Source organism: Haemaphysalis longicornis, unplaced genomic scaffold, assembly GCF_048455015.1.
Source record: "Haemaphysalis longicornis isolate Haplotype H1 unplaced genomic scaffold, Haemaphysalis longicornis Haplotype H1 scaffold_4, whole genome shotgun sequence".
Classification (NCBI taxonomy): Eukaryota; Metazoa; Arthropoda; class Arachnida; order Ixodida; family Ixodidae; genus Haemaphysalis; species Haemaphysalis longicornis.
In genome coordinates, this window is record NW_027526361.1 from 223618552 (window position 1) to 223645391 (window position 26840).

Consider the following 26840-nt stretch of genomic DNA (forward strand, 5'->3'; position numbering starts at 1 on the left):
AACAGCAACGCGATAAGGCGACTATTACCTTTAAAGAGTCACCTTGCCGCGGAAGTTAGCTTGGTCTATTTTGCTTGTGTGGGACTAAGCGGACGCGGCCGCCCCGGAGCAGAAGAAAAAATTACGCCCACCTCCCCTTGCGGGAACCCTGGTGTGATGCGACGCTGAGAGTTCAAACGCAAGTGGAGAGCGACCGTCGACCGAAAGGCCGCCGGAGAGCGGCACACCGGTTATATGCGCAGTGCGCCCGAAGGAGAGGAGACAGCGGAGAGAGAGAGTACTGCACATGCGCAGCACCGCGTGCAGCGCCGCCCACCGGCGGAGTGAGAGCGCGCTGGGCCGCACACGCTCTCACCTGGGCACGCGCCGGCGCCAGTGCGTCTGCCGCGGCTATGACGCAACACAATCCAACACAATCCACTTTAATCCAATCCAATCCAAATCCAATCCAATCTAATCCAAGCCAAGCCAATCGAATCCAATCCAATGCCCCTCGCGAGAGAGTGTTCGCTATCGGAGAGGAGAGGGAGAGAGTGGCTGCGGACAACAAAGGACTCACGCTGACAACAACGGACGCACGCAGGAAGGACAGGGCCGCCGACAAGAGATGCTCTGAGCGTCGCATCTAAAAGAAAACGTTTATCACTGTAAAACCATTGCTGCTACGAGGTTCAAATTTGGTACAAAGGTGCTTTAGTACTTTATGAAAGAGGATTGTGAAAGGATAAGAACTCACGTTGCAGAGTTTCTGACGATAATGTGAAAATTCGCGCAGCTCTGTCCGAACGCGTCCGCCACGAATGGAAGTTACCGTCATCAGGACAAATACCGTCATCAGGGCGAAGAAAAACGCAACCTGCGGCTCTTCCGTTGTCAAGGATAGACGATCTTCATTTAAAAAAATGGGCGCAGCTTGCACTAGTGGTGCAAGGCAGGAGAAACAGCGGAGCTCGGGTACGACCGAGTTTTTTCTGATTTTCCTTAGTATTGCTATGTTTGGCTTAACTTTGCTAAGTTTTGATAGGTTTTTCGATGTTCTTGCCAGCCTTGGCTAAGTGTTGAAGGGTGAGACCAGGCTCAGGCGGTTTCGCAAGGCATTTCCTCTCGGTCCTCCACACTGACAGCGGATCCCAAGTGGGAAGAAGCTTGGTCGACCGCACGTCTACTGTTTCTGCAGCCTTGCACCACTATTACAAGCTGCGCCAATTTTTCTGAAATTTAGTAGCCGAAGAAAAACTATCACCTTTAAAGTATAGCAAGTAATTTGGTATAGTGATATAGTAAGGGGTGCGCATACGCACGTTCCCATTGTGCGCATACTCGAGCCGGCGGGAACGCCGGGTTCACTGTTATAATGGAGAGTTTTAGCAGTCCGTCCGTTCCGTCCGGTACGTAGTTAGCGTGTTGACCGGGACCCGTCTGGGCACTCGGGCATTCGTCATGGTAGGGGAATTAGTTCCGCTGGCCTGCCTTCGCCATGAACGGGTCCTACGTACGTGACGGAACGGAAGAACTGCTAAAACACTCTAATAAATACCCTGGCCCCTGTTGTGCAGCCTTTACAGGCGACGAAGATTTTTTTCTTCGTATTTGTTTGCCCACGCCACCGGTTTAAGCCCAAGATTAAACAGCCACGCGGCCAAAATTGAGTAAATGTTTTTATTTCTGCCTCGATATTGATCATTCTTATGGCGTCTCTCGGTGTTTGGTACAGAGAACCGACGTAGTGCCCGAAAAGTTTCCAGAAGCGTTGTTTGGTCATTTAAAGGGGTCACGAAGATACAGTACTAACAATGACAATGGTATTCATTTTAACGCGTACGTGGAGCCCATTATCTTACCTATCAGGAAAGCAGAGCAACCAGCGAAGACTCACAAGCCACTTTCTCACTGGGGCCCAAAAACGCCGCAAAAACTTTTTCCTGCTTTCGGCAGCCACCGAATAATGCCAGCGTCAAGAGACGTAGCTGTGGAATTATAGTGTTGCCTACGGTTTTCTTTGACTGTGCCACTTGAATGCTAACGTGGAATTAACACAGTTGTGTTTGCGTTGTTTGTTTTTGGTACTTTCCTCTTACGTTACTGCTGGCGTTGTGTAGCTGAAACATCTGAAGTGTTTCAGCATTTTCATGTTTTTTTTATTAAAATTTGTCATTCGGTGCTGGAATGGAGGGGAGTGAGTCCCAAAAGGCTAGCTCTGTTTTAGAAGTATACAAGGTTGCATTTTGTCTTGACGGCCTTAAAAATAGCCAGCATATAATGAAGGCTCTGTGCATATGTACAGTGGGGTCCACAGTTAAAGCAGGGGGATTATTTCTGTCCCGTGACTGCAGCGATCCTAACGTTTGGGGGCTGTACTACGTACGAGCATAAATGACCGTTGTTGTTGCATTTTATATTTATTACCAGCTTACTTATTAATTACGGAGTTTTTATTATGCAAGTGATCTTAAAAGTTGCAGTTCGAGATTGCGAAAATACGGGCGCCACCCGGAGGGGAAAACGGGAACCGCGCCTTTCTGCTTCGCACCGCTGAAGGGGCGTTTCTTGTCGCGCCCACCGGTATGCTACAATCCACGGTGTTCCGGGGGCTGTTTTTACCATCGCAAAGTTCGTTTCATCGAAACAGACGCATGAATGGATTCGCGCCATTATCACAGATCGTTCTGTACTGAGTGGTGTCAAAATTCTTCACGCCAGGCCGCATACAATTATTTTGGATCCCGGCGGACAAAAGGTACGATCTGCATGCTGCTCGTTTTGGTTTCCTACGCTTGCACGAGATAGCAGGATGCGGTTGCAGAAGTAGCTTTATAACTAAAGTGAGTTAAGTGAGTTAGTGAACTAAACTAAGTTAAGTGAACTAAAGTGAGTTAAAGTGAGTGAGTTAACTAAAATAACTATGCACTATTTATTTATTACATTCTGATTGTCTTCTTTGACTCTTGAATTATGCAAGAAATGCGCGGCAGAGCATCTGGTAATTAATGCAAAATCTACATTAGCTACACATGTTTGTTTTACATGCGTTATTGTTTAATGCGCTTCGATCATGTGTTTTGCATTTTAGCGCAAGTGAACGCCTGGTATGCAGCAAAATGTATATGAGGCAACATATACAATAACTAATGGAACAGTTTGAGGTTATCTGCACTCTTTTAGGGGCGAAGCTCCTTAACTCTTTCGCTACCGAGCCTATCAAAATCGATCAATTTGATCGATACTTTTGGAGCGCGTTTTCATAGCGTTCCGGGCGTTGCTCGAACAAGTAAAGCTGTTTGGAGTTAGATCAGAAAATGGCCTTTCAAAATCAGTTTTGTTTTCATTTTTGCAACGAAAACGTGGTTTTTGACACGCGTTTGAATCACCTGGGTGTGGAAAAGGGGCGTGGTCATCGCGCGTCACGGCTACCAGCGAAGAATGCGTGCCACTCGTAATTACTCTGCGTCAGCGTTTGTGTTTTGCTATCAGGGCATGAATGGTGAACCAGCAAACGATTTTCAATCGTCAGGTTCGCACTCTGACAGTAATAATCCCCAAAAATCGGCTGAAAATGTCAAGCAGTGCCTGGTTGCTAAGCTACTTATAAGATTTTAGGCAGTTTCATTGCCTTTTCGCACGTTGTTCTGAGTTCTGTGGTAGTTCTACTTACCCCAGGACCATTCGCGAACAGTTTACAACAGTTTCGGTTTCGTTTCTGCATCGCGAAATTCATATTTAGCGCTACTACGCAGGTGTCTAATCTTGCTGCTTAGTTGAACTGTCTATTCGGACGGAGTCTCCGATAAGTTTTTGTACTGTTTCATTTGAAAACTGTTAAGTGGCGCTGCAATAGAGGAGGCTCGTTGTGCTGATTTTTTTCATCGCGCAACTGCTACTCGGCCAAAGATCGCAGGGCACGATTCTAGCTCATGGCACCTCATTTTTGCGAGCAAGGCTACAATTGCGAGTAAGAAGATGATAATAAAGCTCAGCTTTATGTTTCAGGAGATAACTGACCGTGAACGACAACAAGCATCAGCCACGGCGTTCCGTTTCCAACTTCATGCATGTTTTTTTCCGCATGGCGTGCTTGTCCCAAATATTGTGCTCGCTGTAAATGCAAAGTCAGCCATTGACAAGATGTTCTTACGTTATGTGGGGGCAAATTGGTGCCTCTGATAATGACAAACCGCCAGATTTATTCCAGGAAACCACCCGAAAGTGCACATTTTGAATTGGAGGTTGGGCTTCACCGCATAACACGAGCACCGTGCATTGTACTTTTTTTTTTTATATCTGAAAAACTGCTCCGCGCAAGTCGACATTTTTTCTAGGGCGTGTTTTTTAAATGTTTTCCTACAAAATGTATATTCTAATTTTTTTCTACTACCGGTGGTTTGATATACACAACTCCTTTTTTATCATTTTTTTCGACAACTTGACAAAAATTTTGATTTTGATATTTTTTTTACAACTATGATATGTAAAAACCTTTAAAAAACTCGTGTTAATGGAAAGGCCGTTAAATAATCTACATTTTGTGTTTCTGCAATTAGTGCCTAACCAATTTTTTAGCAGGAAAAAAATGTTTTCTTCGACCCCTAAAATTAGTCAATTTTCCGGCGGTAGCGAAAGAGTTAAGTCATGGGTGACAGTGTCCACCCCTGTGTCTCGTGGTACGTGACCGCCGCATGCTTTCGGAGATGTCGCAAAGTGGGCCGCGTTGCACGCGCAAGAACCGGCTGCAACCGGCAGCGCAAACTCGGCACCGGGAGCGCGAGCTTGTCTGTGTTCGCCAACGGAGGCGCGAGCGCACGTGCACTGCGACGGGGAGATCACGCAAGAGATCACGCCACGAACGCAGGCAGTCGTTCTCGGAGATCGAACGAGACGCAAGGACCTTTGCTCGTTTCCTCTCGTCTTGTTCGGGCACAAGTTCGCCCTAAATAAAAGTTCTTTCTTTACCGTTGTGTCCCATCCTACGTGACAAATTGTGGTGGAGGTGCGGGGTAGTCCTCGATGGCGCGGGATCTTTCACGAGGTCTGGGCGTGGGAGCATTGACTCCGAAAATAAAAGTTGATTTGTACAATGTACGCACACAGTCTTACGTCTTTCTTAAAGGAGCCATGAAGAGAAAACACAAGTTTGGTTCATTCGAAAGATTGCCTCGTTAGAACCATAACGACACCACTTATAACGCAAACTTCGCTCAAATAAGCTACATAATTAGGAAAAAAGGAAATGACCATGCGACCCACCAGCTCATTTTCCGCAACAGAACCTGTGATGTCACTTGGGAATGCTCTGCGATTGGCGGAGGCCGGCAAAAGCAAACGCATGTTAGGCAGGGCTTACAGCTTGCATAGCGAGCTAAATGCCCGTGAAACATACTGCACATTCTTTTTATGACAAAGAACGGTGGAGTAAACGGTTGAAGGTCCGAACGAACTCGCAAGCGTGTGCGCCAATGCGTACGAAACTAGCGCGCCGGCCGAGCTCGACATCTCGCCGTCGCGCAGACGAATTTTCGGGTTCGAGGCTCTTCGGGGCCAACGAACCGTTCCAGCACGCACAGCCGCGACCTTGCTTCGTATCGTAATCCCTTCACAGGAGGTTGGCCGTCATATCATAGGTCATATCGCCAACCAGCAAAGGTAAAAATAGAAACGAGGGGAGTAAGCAACAGCAAGAAGCGACGAGATAGTGCCAGTCGTCGCGTAAGTTTCGAATGGTGTTGGCTTGCTGCTGTCGTTACGAGCTCGTTTCCAGTTTACAACCACTGAAAACTTCAGTTTGTTCAGTTACGGCAGGGACCCTTACGTTAGCTCACGCCTGGGACATGCTGGCGCTCGTCGCCGACTTCGTCAAATCGCTCTGACCTTGGGGAAAAAATGCTGTAACACCGCGAATTGACGCTCGTATCTTTCTGGTCGAAGCAGAGAGCTCGCGCGAACGGCTTTCCATACACGACACCGGCCAACTGGCATAAGTGATACTGCTACTGAAATTGAACTATTATTAACCGTAATCAAAATACGGCACATACGTACCAGTCTATATTCGTCCGTCGCGACGGGGCTGACGAGGCAGCGGTGCCGACGGCTGGGCGTTCGTCTGTTGTGGCTATCGCGGAATGGTCGCTTTCCCGTCCACCGCGTATCCCACAACTCTTGCCGCTCCTGCACTTAGAAGCATTGAGCGTTTTTGTGGTGTGATGTTGTTAAATGCAAGCCCGAGCTCCTCGGCGAGAGCTTTGTTCTCCGGATCAGGCAATTCCATGACTAGGGCTGCGGGTGCACTAGGTTTTACTAGTATTTTTAAAATGGCCGCCGTCTCGATCGACTACCGCGTGTGGGTGCTATATGGGGTCGACATACTAAGTATCTGTTTCATGGACCGGCTCTATGACGCCATTGTACACGTCACGGAATGTTCAAATTTAGAGGGAAATTTAAAATTTTGGCTTAAATTGCCTTATTTCTCAGTGAATAAAGCATCATTTGCTTCCGGGAAAGCGCTTGGGGTACTATGAAACACCTAATCTTTCGAATAAAACAAACTTTTGTTTTCTCTTCATGGCTCCTTTAATGATGTAATGGGCGAACTTTCACGGGAGAGTTACGGTTACCGATGATCTCCCCCTCTCGAGCTTCGCCCCACTTATCATCATTCATTCCGTGGATATGGCGTGACTTTTTTATTATCTTTTGACTGCCTGCGTTTAGTTTGTTTTCGTAGCATGCGTCGTTGTTGTTATTACTATTATTAATATTATCGTGATTAATATAATTATTATCAGTATTATTGTTATCGTTATTATTATCAGCATATTTATGTCCACAGGTGGAGGAAGGCATCTCCCATACACTTATGGCTCGAAGGATGTGTCTGTAGGTTCATATCGTGTTGTTTGCTCATTGTAACTAAGTAGTGAATACATAAATTATTTAACGGGTATCAATTGCGTGTTCAGCATTTTCTCTTCATGTTAATTACGGAACATAGCAGAGTGAATTTGTAGCAATAAATATACAAACTAAGCAATTATTGAATATGTTTATTATACAATCATAACTGTAATTCCGCCCCTTATAATTGATAATTTACGCTTCAGTTCCGTGCTTTGAATTTCAGCTGTAAGTACAAGAGAGATATATTCACAAGAACACAGTTAAACCTATAAGCCGATAAATAATTAAACAATGCAGGCTTAACTTTTGCTAGTAATTTATTAGAGTTTTTTAAAAAAGGTTTTTATAACCGGTTTACTGCACGGCCGGAGAAATACCTGAGGAATACATAGTGCGCGAAAGTATGTATACATGAATGATTGCTCAGCGATTCTGGTGTGGGATGGCTGCTTTTGTCTGCACAAATGTATTTTGTATTAGGAGAAAAGGTGGGTCGTTGCCACCGAACAGTATGATCGCAGAAGTAGAAATATGTATCTGCGTCTCTTAATATAAAAGGCTGATTTTAATTTAAAATTTGCCTTTACGATTGGTGTTGTCACAAGTCGTCTTTGTAACCGAAATCAATTTAAGAAAGAAAGATTCCTAATATATCAGATACCGTTTATTCCGAATACAGATGCCAGTTTTCACTCAAAACTATGTTCGCCTGAAAGCGGCATTAAAGCTAATATTCATTCTAACCCAAATATACAAACGTGCTTGTTGATGTTCCAGATCTCGCGTTTGGCTCCAGTGTGCGAGAAGGCAGGACCTGGCTCATTTACCACCTCGCCAGAGCTACAGCAGCTACCGGCTGTGTCCTGCCCATTTTACCAGCAGAGACTACACGGACCTTGGACAGACAAGGCACTGCACAGATATGCACTGGCTGGATACCTAGTTATTAGCATGCGGCCATGTGCCGTGCACTTTTATTTGCGACTAAAAGCGTAAAATATCCAAGTTGTGTTTTTACTGTGTGAATGGTACATTAAGGCAATAAAAATAAAATAACGGTACTCTTTAGTCTTGTTTAGATTTTGTTTGCTAATAAACCAAAACAACGTCGTACTTAGAATAAGTGGTGCAAAAGGAAGTGGACGCGGAAAACTTGATGCAATCAGAACGAAACAATTGCCCTTTTGATAATGTGGTGGGTTGCGCAACAGGAACAAGGTCGTGCGCTGGCCACTTTCACTCGCTCAACTTACCTTGCATGTGCGTCCCAATTGAATTTGGCGCTAAATTGACCTTCCCCCCCGCTCGGCTTTTCAGTCCTCATCAATATGGCACCTCCCAGTGCATGTCTGCAACGCGCCGCCATGTTTTTAGTGCCGCCCCCCAAACACCAGGGGTTTGTCCGGCGCTGCGAGCGAATATCGCGTCCCATGCAAGGTATAGGAAGTTTCACTCCCCTGGTTAAAGCGAAACGGCGAGCGCGTGAATGCTGCGCTCCGCAAAGCGCTGGCGCCGAGAAGGGGCGAGAACGTGCAACCGCAACGGCGTTGGTACGACCTGCTTCCTTTCTAATGGCGTCGTCGCGTTCACCACCAGTGTTACCACCACTGAATTCTCAGTGTTGCCCGCCTTTTTGCAAAGGGTCTAGTGGGGCTCCAAATCGCGCAAACTGCTCTACTAAAGATCTGATCTGCATTTAACGACAGAACATTTGTTAACTTAAGAATAATAGTTAACTTACGAATAACAACTTAATAAGCAACAATGGCCACGTTCTTTCTCCCTCGTGCGACCATTAAAAGTAATTTTGACTAACATCCGTAGCCTGCTTACGAAACGTGAAGAGATCTGTTCGATCTTAGGTGATTGCAATACGGACATCGCTGTCTTAAATGAGACATGGCTCCACGCACATATTCATGATGCAGAAATATTTTCAGGAATAAGTAGTTTGACGATTTATCGGTTGGACCGTTGTGAACGAAAACGGGGTAGTGTTTTGATCGCCATAAAGAATGCCCTATCATTTTTTTTCGGTTGATGCGCACTCAGCCCTTGTAATAGACTGGGATGCCTGCTTCCCTGCCTCCTCAGAAATACTGATAGCGGTTGCTACGGACAGCCCGATTCCGTTCCTTCCTTTAGTGATGACCATGGAAAGAGGGTAGCTGCCACCGTGCAAAGCTATCATAGAGAAAACGTCTACCTACTCGGCGACTTCAATTTTCCTGATGTTGATTGCCCGTCTCTTTCTTGACCTAGTTGCGTTAGTTGCGTGTCTGCAAAATTTATAATCGTAACTTTGCATTTTAACCCCTCCCATACTGTTGACGCACCAACACGCGGATTTAATTTATTAGATATAATTTTAAGTAATGCTCCCGAAACCGTGGAGTCGATCATTTACCGGGACGGATTTAGGGACCGCAAGCAACTCCAGTTTTCAGAAGACAAAGATTCAAAGATTTTATTTCCTCAGAAGGCAGGCTGGGTCTAAAGGCTACAAACGACACAGGTAATGACAGCAAAATAATACGAGATTATAATATGACCTGTTACGCAGGGATAAACTCAGATCTTTAACTATTTTTTGCTGAAACGCTGATGCCGTTGTTTGATACTCGCACCGTGAACAAACACTGGTCCCTCTTCAGGGACAGGGTTCGTGAGTTGGTTGATAAGTTTGTTCCCGTAGTTCCAGTAGTTTCAGTAGCGAATGATAGGTATTAAGCATGCTTCACAAAGTCACTTCTCATGCTTAGAAACAAACAAAAAAGCGGTTGCACAAAATCGTCAGCAATGGGCATAAGGAAGCTGCATGGAAAAAGTACGATTAGTGCCCGGCTGGTTATTGCTCTGCGATTAAAGACTCGAAAGACACATATTCCTTCCATGATCTCCTCTCTCTTGGAAATTTAGTCCCCGAAACGTTTTGCAATTGTTATTACCAGAACGCGACCGACATTATATCTCGTTACTTCGTAATGACCACGAACCACTCTCCGATAGTGACTGTCCATTCGCTTTCAACTGGTTATTTTCTGAGTATTATATTTCGTTGCTTCGTAATGACCATGAACCACTCTCCGATAGTGACTGTCCATTCGCATTTAACTGGTTATTTTCTGTGTATACTCAATAGAAGACCATTCCAAAGGGCCCTTCATCTCAGGTCATGACTGGGTGTTTATGGAACGCCTAGTTCTCACCGTCGAAGGTATTGCTTCCGTCATTCGCCCCCTTAAACTGCCTACTTGGGGAAAGATATCAGCCGAAAAATACTAAAGAACACAAAAAACATATCCAGCAAAATCTTACTTCATATCTTTCAACCATCCTTGAAGTCTGGTCAACTTCTCGATGATTGGCCCATCGGTGAAATAGTTCCCGTCTTTAATAGGGGCCGTAAACACTCACCTGGTAACTATCGACCCATGTCCATCACTTCCATCTGCTGCAAATTGCGGGATCATATTATCGCTTTAATGTTCGCCGTCATATCGAGTCAAATAACTTCTTTTTTTCCCTACCAGTTAGTTTTTAGAAAAGGCTTCTCCTGTGATTTGCAATTGTTTGAGTTAACTACCGATCTTCAGTTTATTATGGATGAAAACAAACTGAGTTTTCATACATTGATTTTTCAAAAGCTTTCGACCGCGTCGCATATTTCCGGTTATTATACAAATTCTCTGCACTTAGACTTGATTCCCTAACCCTTTCACGGATCAGGAATTTTCCTTCCTTCCGCAAACAATTCACTTTTGTTTATAAGTGCTAGTTTACTCCCTCTGATGTCAACTCCGGTGTCCCCCAGGTTAGTGTTCTCGGTCATCTATTATTTGTTATCTATGTAAAAGATTTTCCAACGTACTTATCATCCAAAATAACGCTACTATCTGACTATTACGGAATGTACCGAGCTATTAACAATTATTACGGCCACTTTGGCCTTCGAAAGAACTTAATAGCCGGTGCAACGTGTCGCAGATGTTTTTTAAGGCTTCCAAGTGTCATGCAATAAGCTTTAGTAAAAAACCCAATAGATGAAATTATTCCAACTCTTACGAATTATACAATAGTTCAGTGCTCTTCTTATAAATATTTAAGCATCAACCTAACACCCAGCCTTTCATATTGGACACACATTAGAGCTGTTTCAGCGAAAGCCTCGAAGACATTAGGACATCTCTGTCGAAATCGACGCAGCTGTCCAACAAACATCCGAAAACTATCCTATTTCACTAATGTATGGCCTCAGCTGGAATTTTAATCTTCAGTTTGGTCCCCTTACCAAGACTACCTTATCACAATGATGGAATCGATACAAAATAGGGCAGCCCGGTTTATGTATCTTATTGTAGCACTCAAAACAGCGTAACAACATTTAAACAGAACATTGAATTCTGCCACTACACCTTCGCCGCTCAGTTACGCTGTTACATAACATTATTCACATCACCAGGCTTCCTTCGCTACCGCTAACAACATGGCGCACGTCCAGACGCTTGCGCGATCACCATTGCTACACTCGCATCTACGGCAAAACAAAGGCACTCAACTCATCAGCGCTTCCTACGACCATATCATTGTGAAAGTATCTTCCCGAAATTATCGCTTCTATCACCGGTCCGGCTTCATTTCGCGTACGTTTGTGCGACCACTTTTTATAGCACTAATATCGCTTTATTTCGCTGATGTTCGGCCAGCTATGCCAACATGCCTACATGGACGCTAGTTTTTTTTTTTTTTCACTACTTTTGTTGTGCACGCACTGGTGTCGCGTTTTGTGTAGCCTTTGCACGTCTTGCAATATATATTCTTGTAGTATGCGTACGTGTGTTTAACACCTAGACATTTCGATTTTTTTTTTACTGCGTGTTACCTCTGATGTACTTTGAAGTTGTTTCTTTTTTGCCAGAGTTCCGCATATCATCAAGCCTTTCCGTTGCTATATTTGTTTTGGGGGCAAGTTGCTACATCTCTTTTGTGGCTTCCATTTCAGTTAGCATACAATCTTAATTTCTGTGCATTTTTGTTGATTTAGATGACCGCCCTGTTATTATATTAACTTCGTAACCCTCAGTCAATGCTCTCCTTAAGCCTGTAAAATAAATAAATAAACAAATGAACAAACAAATGAATAAAAATAAATGAATAAAAATAGACAAACAAAGAAATAAATAAACAAATAGAAAATCCGGAGTCCCCAGCCCATCGCAGGCACATAAAGCGCCGAAGGTTAAATCATTTGAAGAAACGGTGAAAGATGCTCGAATTGTCTAAAATTGAAGGGGTGAAATTGTAAAATAAACGATTATAATTCAGTTGCATAAAAAATTACATAAATATCAATGAAGGTGTTATCCAAACCAGACACCTTTAGGGTGGAGGACAATCGAATATGCCCTACCAACGCCCCCTTTCGACTGAACCAACACCACCACAGCTCGTTGAAGCTGGCCGTGTAAACTGTTGTGGCTCCCGACTTAGAAACGTTGGGCAGGTAATTTTCTGAGGCTTACGTAGTTCAAGCAACTTTACTGAAGAACTAGCAATATAGATTGATTGATTGTAGATTGATTGATTCAAGGCACCGACGCAACGCAGGCGATGAGGCGTGCCGCAGTGGAGGGCTCCGGCTTAGTTTTTACCACGTGGAGATCTTTAACGTGCGCCGAAATCTCGTACACACGGGCGTCTATGTTTTTCGCTCCATCAGAAAAGCGTCCGCCGCGGCCGGGAATCGAACCCGCGACCTCGTTCTCAGCAGCACAACGCCATAGCCACTCAGCCACCGCGACGGGTCTAGCAATATAGAAGTAGCACAGTACCTTCTTCCTAATACACTAACGCTTTCGCAATCACTATACATAGCTTGCGTGTGACGTCAGCTCAGGCCTTTTTCAAGTAGCGCTCTGACCTTTTACGGTGCTTCTCGAGGTAAGAACGGCAAATAAATTCACAGCCTCCAACCATGCAAGCAGTGATCCAACATCGCCGCTAGAGTGACGTCCCTGAAAGCTATGTATATCGTGATAAACTGCTGAGATGTTCTAAATATTTTTCCTTTTATCTACTCGAAATTACTTTTCGCTGTTGAGTCATCTACAGTGCTACGTGTGGACAATGTGGCTTTGCAGAAGAAATTGAAGAATATGAGGTGCCAAGGGTGGGATAATCGTGTGGAATAGGCAGATGGATTGACGTCCAACTGCGTAAGCCACGCTACCTGCGTTGCTCAAGCGTTTGAAATTGTCATAATATAGCCACGGTAAAAGGTGACTACCTTATGACAATTTTTGTTCTGTCCCGGATGACAGAACAGATATCTGTGCTGTCTCCGAGGGCAAAACAGACTTCAATGTCTGTTCTGGGTCTTTCTGTCTCGGATGACGCATGAATTCAGGGCGGTGCCACAGCTAACCTGAGTCTTTGTAACCAGCAGCCCGGACTGCGTACAGTCATTGAACTTCTGAGATATGACCAAGGCAGTGGCTGTGGTAGGCGCAGCTGTGAATCTGTTCATTGACGAATTATTTTGCCTTTCAGTAATCCTACATCGTTCGGCTTTTTTGCCTGCTCCAGCGTAATACCAAAATGCAACCACGAAAGAGCATGTCTTGCAGTAAACAGTTGTCATGATAGAATTTTTTTTTAATTTACTAGAACACTGTGAACAGTAAATTCCCGGCGAATACATTTGACATGCAAAGCCTACAGCATAAGTTTTCAATCTGAGGTATTTGAACACTGGTAGGTATTCAAACGGGTATTTCTGGCACCCATGGCCTGTTTCGTCGTCATAAACAATGACACATCATAAGCTATAACACAAGCTAAAACTTTCCAACGTGCATAGACGAATAAAATATGATTGAATATCAGTGCATCAACTCTCAATCTCTTGGCAGTGCATGGGTCGAAGAATCATGCATGGCGGGTGCACACTTACAGGAGTGATGGTTCCCCTTGCTGTGCAATCTTTGGCCGATCTCTGGGGAAAGTATGGTCCGTGGGACCAGATTACGGTAGTCTCTACATGGACATAATGGCGCTTTATAACCAACTTCCGGCTGATTGAAGCTAGAAAAGTCACAGTCCCGACATCGAGGCAGACGTAGAGTTCAAGCTCAGAGCGCGAGTTGTCAGTCTCCTCCTGGGCCCTCTACTAGCTGGCTTCAAACTCTCCCCTGGGCTCCGGATCCTCTGGAAGCCTGAATGGCCTTGCATCCTGCGGCCACGGTTGGATCCCACGGCAAAAACAAAAACAAACAAGACAGAAACAAAGAAAACAAAACAGGAGCGGTGGATCATCTGTTCAGTTGCTAGCGTTCTCCTTCTCGAAGGTTTCGAACTTCACCAGCCGAAACGAAATTCGGCAAAAATAAACAATAATCAAAATGTAAAAAAAAAAGGTGCAACTTCTACCCCTTCCCTCCCTCACGGGCAATGTGGCAACTAGCAAACGATGCGCGTGACGAGGCTAACTCGGACAAAAAAACAACGTTGGCGAGAAGGATGGGAGACGAAAGATAAAGTGAGGAACTGTCACGGGCATGCTCGTAGTACAAGACAGTTTGTGATGAATGTCCACTGGCTAGAGAGCGCTTGGTTGGCTGCGCGCGGTGGAGGGCTCTTATTTTTAGCGCGGAGTTGGAAGCCGTCCGCATACTTCGCCGCCACTTCGGGGCCTGTCCAACCTGCGGCCAGACTCGAAGGCCGCCTACCCATCGGAGCCCCTCGCGTCACGGGGAGCAAGGTGGCGCAAGTGGATGCGGAGCCTGTTTATCGTCCTTTTAACGCGACCTGGCTTCCCTTTTAGAAGCGCCGCTCCGTGAGAGCACCACTTTCGCACGATTGCGTGCTCGCTGCCCCGGTGCCTGGGAACCTTACTCTTGCTTTCGCCGTGCCTGGAAACCTATATACGAGTGCGGGGCAGTGAGGTCCGAGCAAGCAGATGTATTAGCAAAAAGGCGCGAAGGTATCAGGCCTTAAATAGTATTGGAGTAATGCCTCTATACGGTATGTCAATGAGACGAGTGCTAACGGCATTCTACAGCCTGTACACGGTCTGTTCGAGACCATCAGTTACTCCGGTGGTGTCTTCGGTATATTCCATGCAAAGAAAGCACTCGCGTAATTGAATCGTTGCAGAAACCAGCTCAAAATCAATCACAAGCGTATCGTAGAGCCGGATTCTTTGTTGTCCATATAACACAGGCTGCTGCTTCATATCACTGCTGCTCATCGCTGTGTGTCGCTGCGTCTCTAGCAGGCACCGTATTGTTGTTTGTTAGCACAAAAACATGGGTAAAGAAGGCTACTTATAAAAATTGATTTCGTCAATACGTACGATATAGACCCTATATTTAGGGCAGACGATTACTGTCATTTCTTTTATTAGCTTAAGACATTTAATTTCCAGGGTTGAAAAGAGTTTTTGGATGCTTTCATATCAATGGTCATCATCGAAATAAGGATCTGCAAAAGATTGGGGACCTGTCTTTTCAAGCGCACAGATACATCATGTCGACTCGTTTGACACTTCTTCCACGATGCGTCTGCTCCTGTCTAGCACAAAGAACCGTTCGCTCGAATGTTGTAAGGAGTGATTGATGCTACATACATTTGCTGCAACAAACATTCCACATAAATTGAGAGAATTATCTACTAATGCCGCTTGTCTTGAGTGTGAGATTTTTTGTTCTGCCATTTTTTTTTGTTTTTCAAACTCCAGTCGACTAGTTATCTCCACTTACGTTATTATAACGATTAAAATGGAACTTTTGTTAAATCTGCATTATTTTTGAAATGCAGGGTGTGACACGAATCAACCATTCTCGCAATGAACTTATACTTTTCGAATTTTTTTAGATTTTCAAAATTTCGTTAAACCAATTATCTTCAGTTACGCTATTATGACGATTAGAGGTGTAACTTTCACGAAATCTGCATTATTGGGGAAATTCAGGGCATTAAACGTTTCGCTTTTTCCGTATTTTTTTATATCTTTCTTATGTTTTAGTCTGAAAATTTCGTGTGAACGGTTGTCTCCATTTACTCCATTCTATCGATTTCAGATGGAACTTGTGCGATATCTGCATTTTTGTGTAAACGCGAGGCGTTACACCCTCCTGGTTTGGGGGTAGTCGGCAAAGAATGGTGTGCATTAAAAACATTCTATTGGCGTTTGCTTGCGGTAACACGCACGCAAAGGGGCCACCTGGTTTATCAATGATAAGTGTATTTTTTACTCGTCCTATTGGCCGCCGTGAGTAGAAAAGCCACTCCTACACGGCAAAGCAGGCGTAAATTCACAATGAAAGCGTACGTTATCATTTGGTAAACCTAAATTGGGCGCAACCTCGCAGCAAGAAAAAGCAGGACTGACTTTCTCTTCAGCCAATATTCACTGCACTTAGTGACATTGTGGTCGATGCGAGGTACTTATTTACATATTTAGGTGTTTATGTATTCCTCAAAGGTGTAACTTGAGTACTCAAATACTCGAAAACTCAGGGTACCGACTCGGGTTTTGTACGGCTTGACTACTGCGAGCTGTGGCAGCATTTTTGGCTGTTCCAGAGCACAGAAACAATCAGATAGCCTAACGATGTCCCATTTAATGAAAGACAATACAGTCACTAAAACTTGTAATAAAATTCCCGCAAAAATGCATTCTTTGTTATAGGCCCGTCGACAATTTTTTTTTCGCACGCATCTACGCAGCAATGTTTCCTTTCCAAAATGAAAGATCGAGCAGAGAAAAATTCCAAGTAAAGCACAACCCGAAAATGTATAAAATTATAAACATACATAAATGTATCCCTTGTTTTTCCCTGTTCGCGCTCTGATTATAAAATCGCGTGCGCTCCTCTTGCGCCTGCATGTCGTGCCATTTTAAGCTAAGCGCTTCGCGAAAAAGTCAGATACCAATTTGCATTATTGATGAAACTTTCTTTTATCCTTCTAAAGGCGTGGCAGCAAGTGCTGGTTGCCAAATACGACAACAGTCCAAATAAGACAACCGTGTACGCGCTAGAACACAAGCCGTGATTGGTCGGAGATGGTACGTGTAAAGGAGACGTTTCCTCGTTTATCGCCGCCCCACTATAACTTATCGAAAGTACAAATTCGCCGCGCATGAAAATACTACAACATTGTTTGAAAAGTCGTTGCCATGGCGAAATAAAAACAAGCTTCTCCCGTTTATGTGCAACACAGTAGATTTTCCGATGGTTTTCACAGCTGAGGGACATCCTTCCGGGCACAACTGCCTCTTTCCTTTCAAGCTATCACTTCCGCCGAACACAGTTACGCTTTTCAATCAGAAAAACTTACCCGTCATGAATCTTCGAAAATTTAGGTGTTTAATTTTTCGTGTGGGCTTCGGATAGATATTTTTTAGCAAGGCGGACAGTTCTTCATCTCGTGGGTGCGCTTCGTCCACCAGTTTCGGTGCATCTGAACGCAATGTAGGAATTTCACTCGCTTCGTCAGGAGTCTAAGTTAAGTAGAAAGTAGTCGTCGCCTTTCTACTACTCTAGGCTACTCACAGATAAGCCAGCAAACAAGATGTATCACCACACAGTCGCCGTCGTTATCACGGCACTTCTACTGTTGCAGCATGCCGGGCAAGGAATCGATGTGCAGGATCTGTTGAAGCAATGGGTTGGCAACGAGGCCGCAGTGCTAGTCCCCTGCTACGATGACACTTGGAGCTACAGAGACACGTTTTGGATCAAGCGGTTACCGTGGAGCGTTCTGACGTCGTGCGGCAACTGGTCGACTCTACTCGAGGTGCTCAAGCTAAGAGCGTCTCTGAACATCCAAACAACTGCCATTGTCTCGAACGCGGACTCCCAATTCAGCAATATTTCACTGATTTTAAACGACTACTCCCGCTACACTTACCTCGTGACATGGGTCCTACTTCTGGAGACTCCGTTCAACGCAAGCGTTTTCACAGTGCAAGTTCCACATCGCACTTTATGTAACCTGATTGTAATCGAGACAAGAGGCACTAGAGCTATGAAATCTAGTATTGCAAAAGAACGGTTCTGGAACTGCACCACGCGCGAAATACTGGAATACGACAATGCGGACTCAAAGGTAAGCGAAAATAAGATCAAAAATTCATTTGAGCCACTCTTGGGGAAAAAGATAACGATAGGGTGTCGTTATCTCTCTGGCAGCACAGGGGAGTCTGTACATGGCAAGTGTCCCGTCTTCATGCGCGTGAGTGGCGCCCTTCAGTTGTGTAACGTATCTTTGGAATATGTGAGGGTTGGGCACAACCAGATGGCTGCGAGTCTGCTGGAAAAGAGGGCAGATATTTACGCGTCCCACGTGGCTCTCAGCTTGTGGAGGCTGCAGGAACTTGACTTTCCCGTAATCACCCGCTACACTCATCTGACTTTTTATGTTCGTGCCAATGCCACGCGACATTTGCACTTCGGGACTGTCATGGCTAACTCTTGGTTTGTGCTGCTGCTGCTGTGCGGTTCGTTGTTGCTTTGTTTCGGTGTGCTGCTTGTGATGGACCGTTTGGATGAGAGCCGCCCTGGGTACGAGACTGCCGTACGAACGCTCTTTTTTCTCATGGCTTCTTTCTATGCTAACTCCACGCGGATGCCTGTCGCAAGTCGCTGGAAGCACAGCCGGAATTTATTGGTGCTGTTCTGGGTCATCGGTACGTTTTCCCTTACAATGTACTTTGACGGTGAGTTAGTGTCATGGCTGAGCGTGAAGGTGCCATCGGATTATATTGACACGCTCGAAAAACTCACCAAGGCTCTTGAGAAGCGGCTCATGTGGCCTTGCGTTATCAGTACCTCGGTTTACCACTTTCTATCCATGAATTCCGGCGAGCACACATTGGCGCAGGCCTTGCACAGGTCGTATGGCCGTCTCCGAGAACGGATGCTCCGCGGGAGCGTCCGCCAGTGCCTGCAATGTGCAGCCAGAGATGATGCAGTGTGCCTCACGGGCACGGTGGACCCCTGCTTTGTAAGGTGAGTGCGAATATTGGTCGCGCAAGCGCATTTGTGACACGGAGAGTGAGTGCTCTCTCGTTTTGGTGTAATATTTTGAAAGGGTTCGCGTTCGTACTAGCATGAAGTCGATGGTTGGACGGCACACCGCCTGGTCAGGTGGCGTACGGATACGGAAAATGAAGTACCCGTCACTGGCCAATTCAATTAAAAATCACGCTTCGGGAGCGCTAAGGCTCCCAAAACGTCATCGAAATCTCGGCTCCCTTCACGGCTCCCTTGCTCACAGTTGTGAACATGGGAGCTGTAGCGCTCACGAAATGCCAGTTTTTATTGACTTGGTCAGTGACTTGTAATTCATTTTCTGTATTTGTACCTGCATGTAACGACCATATACCGCATTTGACATAACCGCAAAACACAGAAACAAGAACAAAAACACACCAAATCCCAATTATTCTTTGTCGACGTCAACTCTAATGATGTTTTCCGAGTGCATCTTAAAAGGAAGTACAGCCCTACACTGTTGAGAATGCGACCATTTGTAATTGAACTATTTGCGTGCAGTCATTCATCTTTTTTTCTGATCCAGTTTCACTTCTGTGCAGCCTTGCAGATTCCCGCAACACGGAGACCAATAAAAAAAACGTTCCAGTATGTTTTTCTTACAAATTTTGTTTCGAATACATAAAATGCCACAAAACGGAGCTTTCATTCACGCGGGGATTTCTCCACGGTATAGATACATTATTATCCATAGCAAATGCGACGGAAATTTCGGTATGTAACCGTAAACAGGGTTAGGTTGGGCAGCACCTATTGCAAACGAAAGGTTGCATGCAGTGCCCACCTAACATGGTATTTATTATTCATAGTACCACAGCTTCGACACTTGCAGGAAAATGAAATTACTGCTCAGTGTCGAAAGCCCCCAGGCGAAGATAGCAACTCTCCGATGCGAGTATTTGTCATAGTTGTCAGGGATCGTATTAGCTCTAGCCAGCCGTTGAAGATGAATATGCTTCGGCGGACTAGCCCGTGCACTGTCCGAACGACGTATCTACCTGCCTGCAACTGCCTTGTAAAGAATTTTTAAATAGACGCGCCTTTGTGTATAACTTGTTGATATATTTTTGTCTGCTCCGCAAGAATAGGAAAATCATTCATCGTAACTATACATTTCGTAATTGCTTCTAGTGCAAAAAGGAATTGGAAACAGCACGCGTGGATGTGCGAGTCAACGTTACTAGAATAAACTCAGTTTCAATGCTCCGCTGGAGAGGCGACCTGGTGGCGGTCGCGAGAACTAGTGGCGCTGAAGCACGGCCTCCGCGATCGGCTGCCGGCGGCGCGCCGTTGCCGCCGGCAGCCGATCGCGGAGGCCGTGGCTGAAGTCAAGTCTTGCGTAGGGTGCCTGGATGCGAGCGCCCGGGCGGGCGCGCCAATCCCGGCACCCTATTCTTGCGCTACCCTTGGCGCGTCGTCTGCTTCGGTGGCGGGCCCCGCTGCAGGCGACCGCGGCCGGCCGCCGCGCAGACGTAGCGCGGCAGCTCTCTAGTAGTGCTGTTGCTAAACTTAAACATCAATCATCTTTCCAGTCGACTAGCTTAAACGTCTTCATCCTTCTAGTCGACGTTACCGCATCCCATTTGTGCACTGTTTGACTGGAAATGCGTTAGGTCGCCTGTATGCACTGCCCTGCACGCGCTACTCATTGGCTGGCTAAGAATCGATGGTCGGCCTATATTTGAGCTGTCTACTTTGCGTTTAACTTCCACGTACGGTAGTTTCTAAGCAGATTAGCATTTTCAGCGTAGTTTTTATAACTACTGCGCCGTCTTACCTCGACCAAAAATAACACACCACGTTTGTGAAAGCAGTGCCTTTATTAAGTGCTTTTATGTCCGCGCGGCAATACGACAGTTATTTTGAATGTCGTCGGTGCGAGGTCCCGTTAACCAGCTTCCGAGGTACAGTTCCTATGCTCAACTTTTATATGCCTCGGGCTGGTCTCACCTCATATCGCCTTTGTGCACTCTGTGGTGCATAATTAGATCACCAAAGATGAAAGTTCGCCTTACAGATTTGACGCTCAGCTCATCTGTGACAAACGCACTCGACTTTTTTTAGTTCACATTAAAGCTAGAATCCGCAATTTAAAGGTGCTCATGGTACGCCTAAATTCATCGGGATCTTTGACCGCTATTTTGATGTCTCGAACTCAAGAAATCCGTTCAGCTGGTCATACTAGACACGTCTTCGAAAGGCGAATCAGGCTTAATTGTGGACTTTTTTTTAAAGCTGAATTGTACATAACATGACGCAAGGATGCACAAGGAAAACCCGTGTTTGAGGGCCTCAGAAACACCGTATTTGCAGGACTCCTTATATGTATGCACGGTGTCATAGCGCCTTTTTATAGGTTTGTGGCGACAGGGAAGCTGCTGAATTTGCTCAGGCACAATTAAGATGTCTCAATACAACATTTAAGAATTTTCTCGTTGCGTAAAAAGGAAAGGGCCACTAAAACAGCTATCCTATTGCCTCCCAAAGGAGCTGCACAATGCCGTGGTTTACGGTATTACATATGAGCCGCACGCGATTACATATCAGCGAATACGCATTCAGCCGTTCACGGGTGTAAGGCATATTCGCTTGAAACGTTCCAGAAGAGAGGCACACGAAGGAAGCAACAAAAGGTACACGATTTCGTATTCACCCCAAGGTTCATACAATGTAAAAATAAAAAAACGTCACACAGGATAAAAGAGCGACCAAATAAAAAAAACTGCGTGGTGTGTCAAAACGCAGGCTATGAGGCAACTTATACAAAACGCACGCACTTAAAAACCACAAAAAATACGTGGGCATACTAGCTAGCCAGCTTCCTTCAATGCTGGTTCTAATCTGTCGTTTGCAGATTTTACGAAATTTTCGTCGTTGTCTGCGGTTCATATCCGTGCGAGTTTTTCCGGTTGATTGCAGTCGGAATGGGCTGAACCTGATTCTTGAATGCAGGTTGGCAATTTTCCTCGACAAAACTTAAATGTGATTCTTTGAATGGATCGCAGTTAAACAGACGAGGCTCCAACTCAGCAAGTAATATTTGTCAAACAATACTGTCGACACCTCCACCATATAGCCGCTCACTATTGGCATATAACGACTGCATTAAACGTGTAGAATATTAAATCTTGCATTAATCCTGCAGAACACGAAACCTGTTTTCCTCGACGTGACACAATTCCGAGAAGTATATCGCTGGTGCCACGAGACCACCGTTTGTTTTCGCACCAACGACTTCTGGCAGCTCAGTGGACATCAGTGTAGTGCGGTATTCATTGCGGGATGTGCCTCCATGTACTTTGCGTGCCTCGAATACTCCTATATATGACAGTACTAAACTGAGAACAGGCGAAAGGCTTTTGGGGAAGTCGACCGGCTGGGTGTTTTAGTGATCATCATTAAGTTCCTGCAACAGTGATGATCTTCTTAACGCGGCGAAAGCCGCTGGTGACTCAACGAGGCTTACGTCACCTGAGGGACAGAGATCAGTCACAATATAGCGAGAGAAGTTTCCAATATCTGATGATGCAACTTCTCTTCTGATAAAAAGACGTTTGTAGGCAGCTTTAAATTAACAGGCAATAGTGTTGTTGTTTTACCGCCCTTTCCATTTTACGCAACGAGAAAATGTTTCAATGTGGTATTGAGATATTCCTAATTGTGCGTGAGCAAATTCGGCAGCTTTCCTATCGCCACAAACCTATAAAAAGGTGCTATTACACCATGCATACATATAGGGAGTCCTGAAAATACGGTGTTCTTGAGGCCTTCAAGCACGGGTGTTCCTTGTGCATCCTTGCGTCATGTTATGTACAATTGAGCCTTTTAAAAAAAAGTCCTCATTGAAGCCTGATTCGCCTTTCGGAGAGGTGCCGGAGATGACCAGCTGAACGGATTTCTTGAGCTCGAGACATCAAAATAGAGGTCAAAGATCCTTATGAATTCAGGCGTACCATGAGCACTATTAAATTCCGGATTGAAGCTTTTTTGTGAACTCGCAAAAGTCGAGTGAGTTTGTCGCAGGTGAGCTGAGCGCCAGAACTGTAAGGCGAAATTTCATCTTTGGTGATCTAATGTTCGTATGCACCACAGAGTGCACAAAGGCAAGATGAGGTGAGACCAGCCCGGGGCATATAAAAGTTGAGCATAGGAACTGCACCTCGGAAGCTGGTTAACGGGACCTCGCACCGACGACATTCAGAAAAACGGTCGTATTGCATGCCGCGCGGACATAAAAGCACTTAATCACTGCTTTCACAAACGTATTGGGTCGTTTTTGGTCGAGGTAAGACGGCGCAGTAGTTATAAAAATTACGCTGAAAATGGTAGTTCGCTTCGAAACTACCGTACGTGGAAGTTAAACGCAATGTAGACAGCTCATATATAGGCCGACCCTCGATTCTTAGCCAGCCAGTGAGCAACGCGTGCAGGTCAGTGCATACAGCCGACCTAACGCATTTCCACTCAAACAGTGCACAAATGGGATGCGGTAACGTCGACTAGAAGGATGAAGACGTTTAAGCTAGTCGACTGGAAAGATTATTGATGTTTAAGTTTAGCAACAGCACTACTAGAGAGCTGCCGCGGGACGTCTGAGCGGCGGCCCGTTGCCGAAGCAGACGACGCGCCGAGGGTAGCGCAAGACTTGACTGCAGCGCCACTAGTTCTCGCAACCGCCACCCGGTCGCCTCTCCCACGGAGATTTGAAACTGAGTTCATTCTAGTAACGTTGGTTCGAGTGTTGGCTCATAAACCTTACAGAACTCCGTATGCACACAATGTAATTTCTGAGGCCTTACCAGCTCAGGCAAAGTTGGCGGTGTGTGACTGGTAAGGCCCGCTGTCAGGAACAATAAACACTAAATGAGTTTTTACTTTAACTAAAACTTCCCACACTTAAAATATCTGTTTTTGTTTGTTGAGCAGGCACCGATGATATGCTGGTTTGAATTAAACTAACAGGTAGATCTCGTATTTGTACTTCATGATGCTTTACCATTTTTTCGTCACGCAAAAGATCAAGTCACACATCGGGAACAGAAACCAAGTCATTCAAGCAACTTTCAGCAAGGAAGGTGGCACCACCTAGTAAATGTAGTAGAAGCAACTCGGGCGATTTCTAAACGCGGTGGCTGACTGACAGACACATAGTCAGACGGATTATGCAAGCAATTTTGTAAATCTTGGGGTGCTTTTTTGTATGTAAGTGAGTCCGGGAAGTTAAAAAAGCGACTGCCTAAATTGCTTGCTTGCATGCGTGTTATAACATTTCTTAGAACTATGCGATGCACTGGACGAAATTTGAAATTCAAACGATTCATCACCAGTGATCGGCATAATAACGTCGAACAGGTAAATTTTGTGCCTGTGGAAAATATTGACTCAGCAAGATTGCCACATGCATTTATTTTGCTTTTACATGCGCCTACTTTGATGTTTGTTTCAAAAAAGCCTGAACAAGCTGCATCAACCCTTTTTCATCATTCCGAATTGGCGACAACACAAATCGTGGAGCTAGATAGTGTATGGGATGGGCTTACAAGGCGATCGTCATTCATAAAATGTTGTAGCAGCGGTTTGGAAAGCTTATATTAAAGTACTTCGAATGGTTCCCACCTAGGAGCTTTACCTTTTTCTTAAGTCTGGTGATATGCACTGCAGGACGAAGGCCTCTCCCAAAAATCGGCAGCCAGGCCTATCCAGCGCTTGAAGGACGATAGTGTGATCGTATAATCATTGCGAGGGCTTTAGCAAATTTTCCCAACCCAGGTTGCTAAATCCTTGTCTGGTGAGGAAATGCTGTTCGTGTCCTACTAATACTACTACTGCTAATACTAATACTAATACTACTACTATTAAGTGGCACTATTTAGTACTGCTACTACTAAAAGGCCACTACTAGCTAGGTGCTAGTAATGGCCTTTTCATAATTCTCGGTGGACGCTAAAAGTACGGGTCGCGAAGAGGGCCGGCATTGCCAGCACATCTTGTATTGCCAGGTAGATGGAATTGAGGTGATTTGTTACTCGCTGAATTATTGTAAAACGTAGTTGGGGGGCTACACATGGCACACAGTGTTTCACTGCTGCCTTTGCCGCGAGAGTGCGCCCCGAGAGCACTCTGTCACCTTTGTATCTGAAGCATACTCTGAACAAACCCAGCAGCATTCTTCGCATCAATTTTTCGACGTAACTTGTTCGGCGTTCCATCTGTCATGCTGCTATCAGTTCCGGGGGGACCCCATACCATGGAAAAACCTTTCTACCATTAAAATATGAATAAACGCACAAAAATGGCGCAGCTTGCACCAGTGGTGCAAGGCTGGCGAAAGAGCACAGCTGGCGCCCGCTGTCGCTTCGTCGGATACCCGGCTGTTGCACCTCGTATGAATTTCGAACTTGCCGCTGAAAGTTCTCCATAACAGGCAGGCCGGGATGGTTTTGTCCGCAGTCGTTCACAGCTCTCCCAAAGTGGACCGCGTTAGCACCGCTAGAACACGCAGCAACCGGCTTCGAGAGCGCGGCGTCTGTGCTCCCCACTTCGCGCCCGAACGCAAGTGAACTGGCGATGAGAACAGCACGCCAGAGATCACGCCGCGAACACACTCGCATAGAAGACGGTTTCATAACGCGAGGGGCACATGTTAGATTCCGACCACACGAAGAGTTTCGTGCCCTAGTCAGCCTCTTTCTGTTCACATGCGGCGGCGGTCTTTTAAATGCTTTCTGTTATGGTTAATTTAGCGGATAGGTTATTTCTTTTTTTTCTTTTCGTTTTTTGTTACTTATATCCATCCTCCCAAACCCGTGTCATAATGAGGCGGCTTGGGAAGGCGAGATGGAACTGTTTCTTCGTGCTATGGGCGCCTAAATTCGTTGTTATGTTTATTTATTTCTTCCGTACTTAAATTAACACATTTAGCTATAACACTTGTAAAAATTTCTATCTTGCCTTTTTTCCTGGTAGGTGTTGCGTACTGCGTGCCAACACAACTTTTTTTAAAGACTATAGTCTTTCTTGGGCTACTTAAAGTCAGAAATTTTGGTCTGTCTGTATGTCTGTCTGTCTGTCCGTCTGTCTATCTGTGACTCGATTCAGCCACCCGGCAATGTATACCGTGTATACTGCGCAATAGTCTTATATACTCATAGCCAAATTTGAGCGTCTAAGCCCGGTTTATATGTTCATACTTGTCAACTTTGTTGAACATGAACAAGACATTACGCCAATATAAGGCCGAAAATTAATACACAAATGATATATACAGTGTTCCTTTATTTAAAAAATAATGTATGCATCGTTTTTCGACATCAAATGATATACTACATCTACTGCAGAAAACCGCCGCCTGCTGTTGCCTGCTCCACCTTCTGGGGGCAAATGAGAAATCACGCGTCAACAGCAACGAAAGGTTCCACTAGCTATGTTCCACGTTCTGCTTGGAACGCACGTGGAGCACGGCAACGCGGTTCCATAAACCTTGAAGTCGGCCGCCTCGATTCACGCGTGTCTCCGCCGTACTGTAGCCCTGGCATCGAGGCACCCGACCTGTAGCAGTGGAACGCGGTAAATTCAAATCGCCTTGAACAAACCTTTATGTGTCTACCTTGAGATGACCGCGACGGAACAGGAACAGCATCAGAGGTGAGCGAGAAAGCAAAGGGGGGCATATTCTTTGGCAAATGTCTACAAAAACTATCGTCTTTTGACGACATTTGCAACAAAAGGAGCAGATAGGCGGGAATTTTTTTTTTTGGTCTAATTGGCTGCAGATGTTTTGCTTTCCCGCCGCTGCGAAGCCCGTACCCATCGGGCCTTTCGGGTGGCCCAGGGGTTAAGTAACCGGTTTCGCGGCGTAAAGGGCCGGGGTAGATTCCCGGGCCTCCT

The 26840-nt window shown here is 45.4% G+C and overlaps 1 protein-coding gene across 1 annotated transcript in view; it reads right to left on the minus strand.

Annotated features, from left to right (window-relative positions):
• LOC144179653 (cholinesterase-like) overlaps positions 1–14085 on the minus strand; it is a 160750-nt gene extending 146665 nt beyond the window's left edge. The window contains exon 1 of the mRNA XM_077708090.1: positions 13847–14085. The gene's annotated coding sequence lies outside the window, so the exon portion shown is untranslated. The remainder of the gene's footprint in view (positions 1–13846) is intronic.
• Between the last annotated feature and the right edge of the window lie 12755 nt (positions 14086–26840).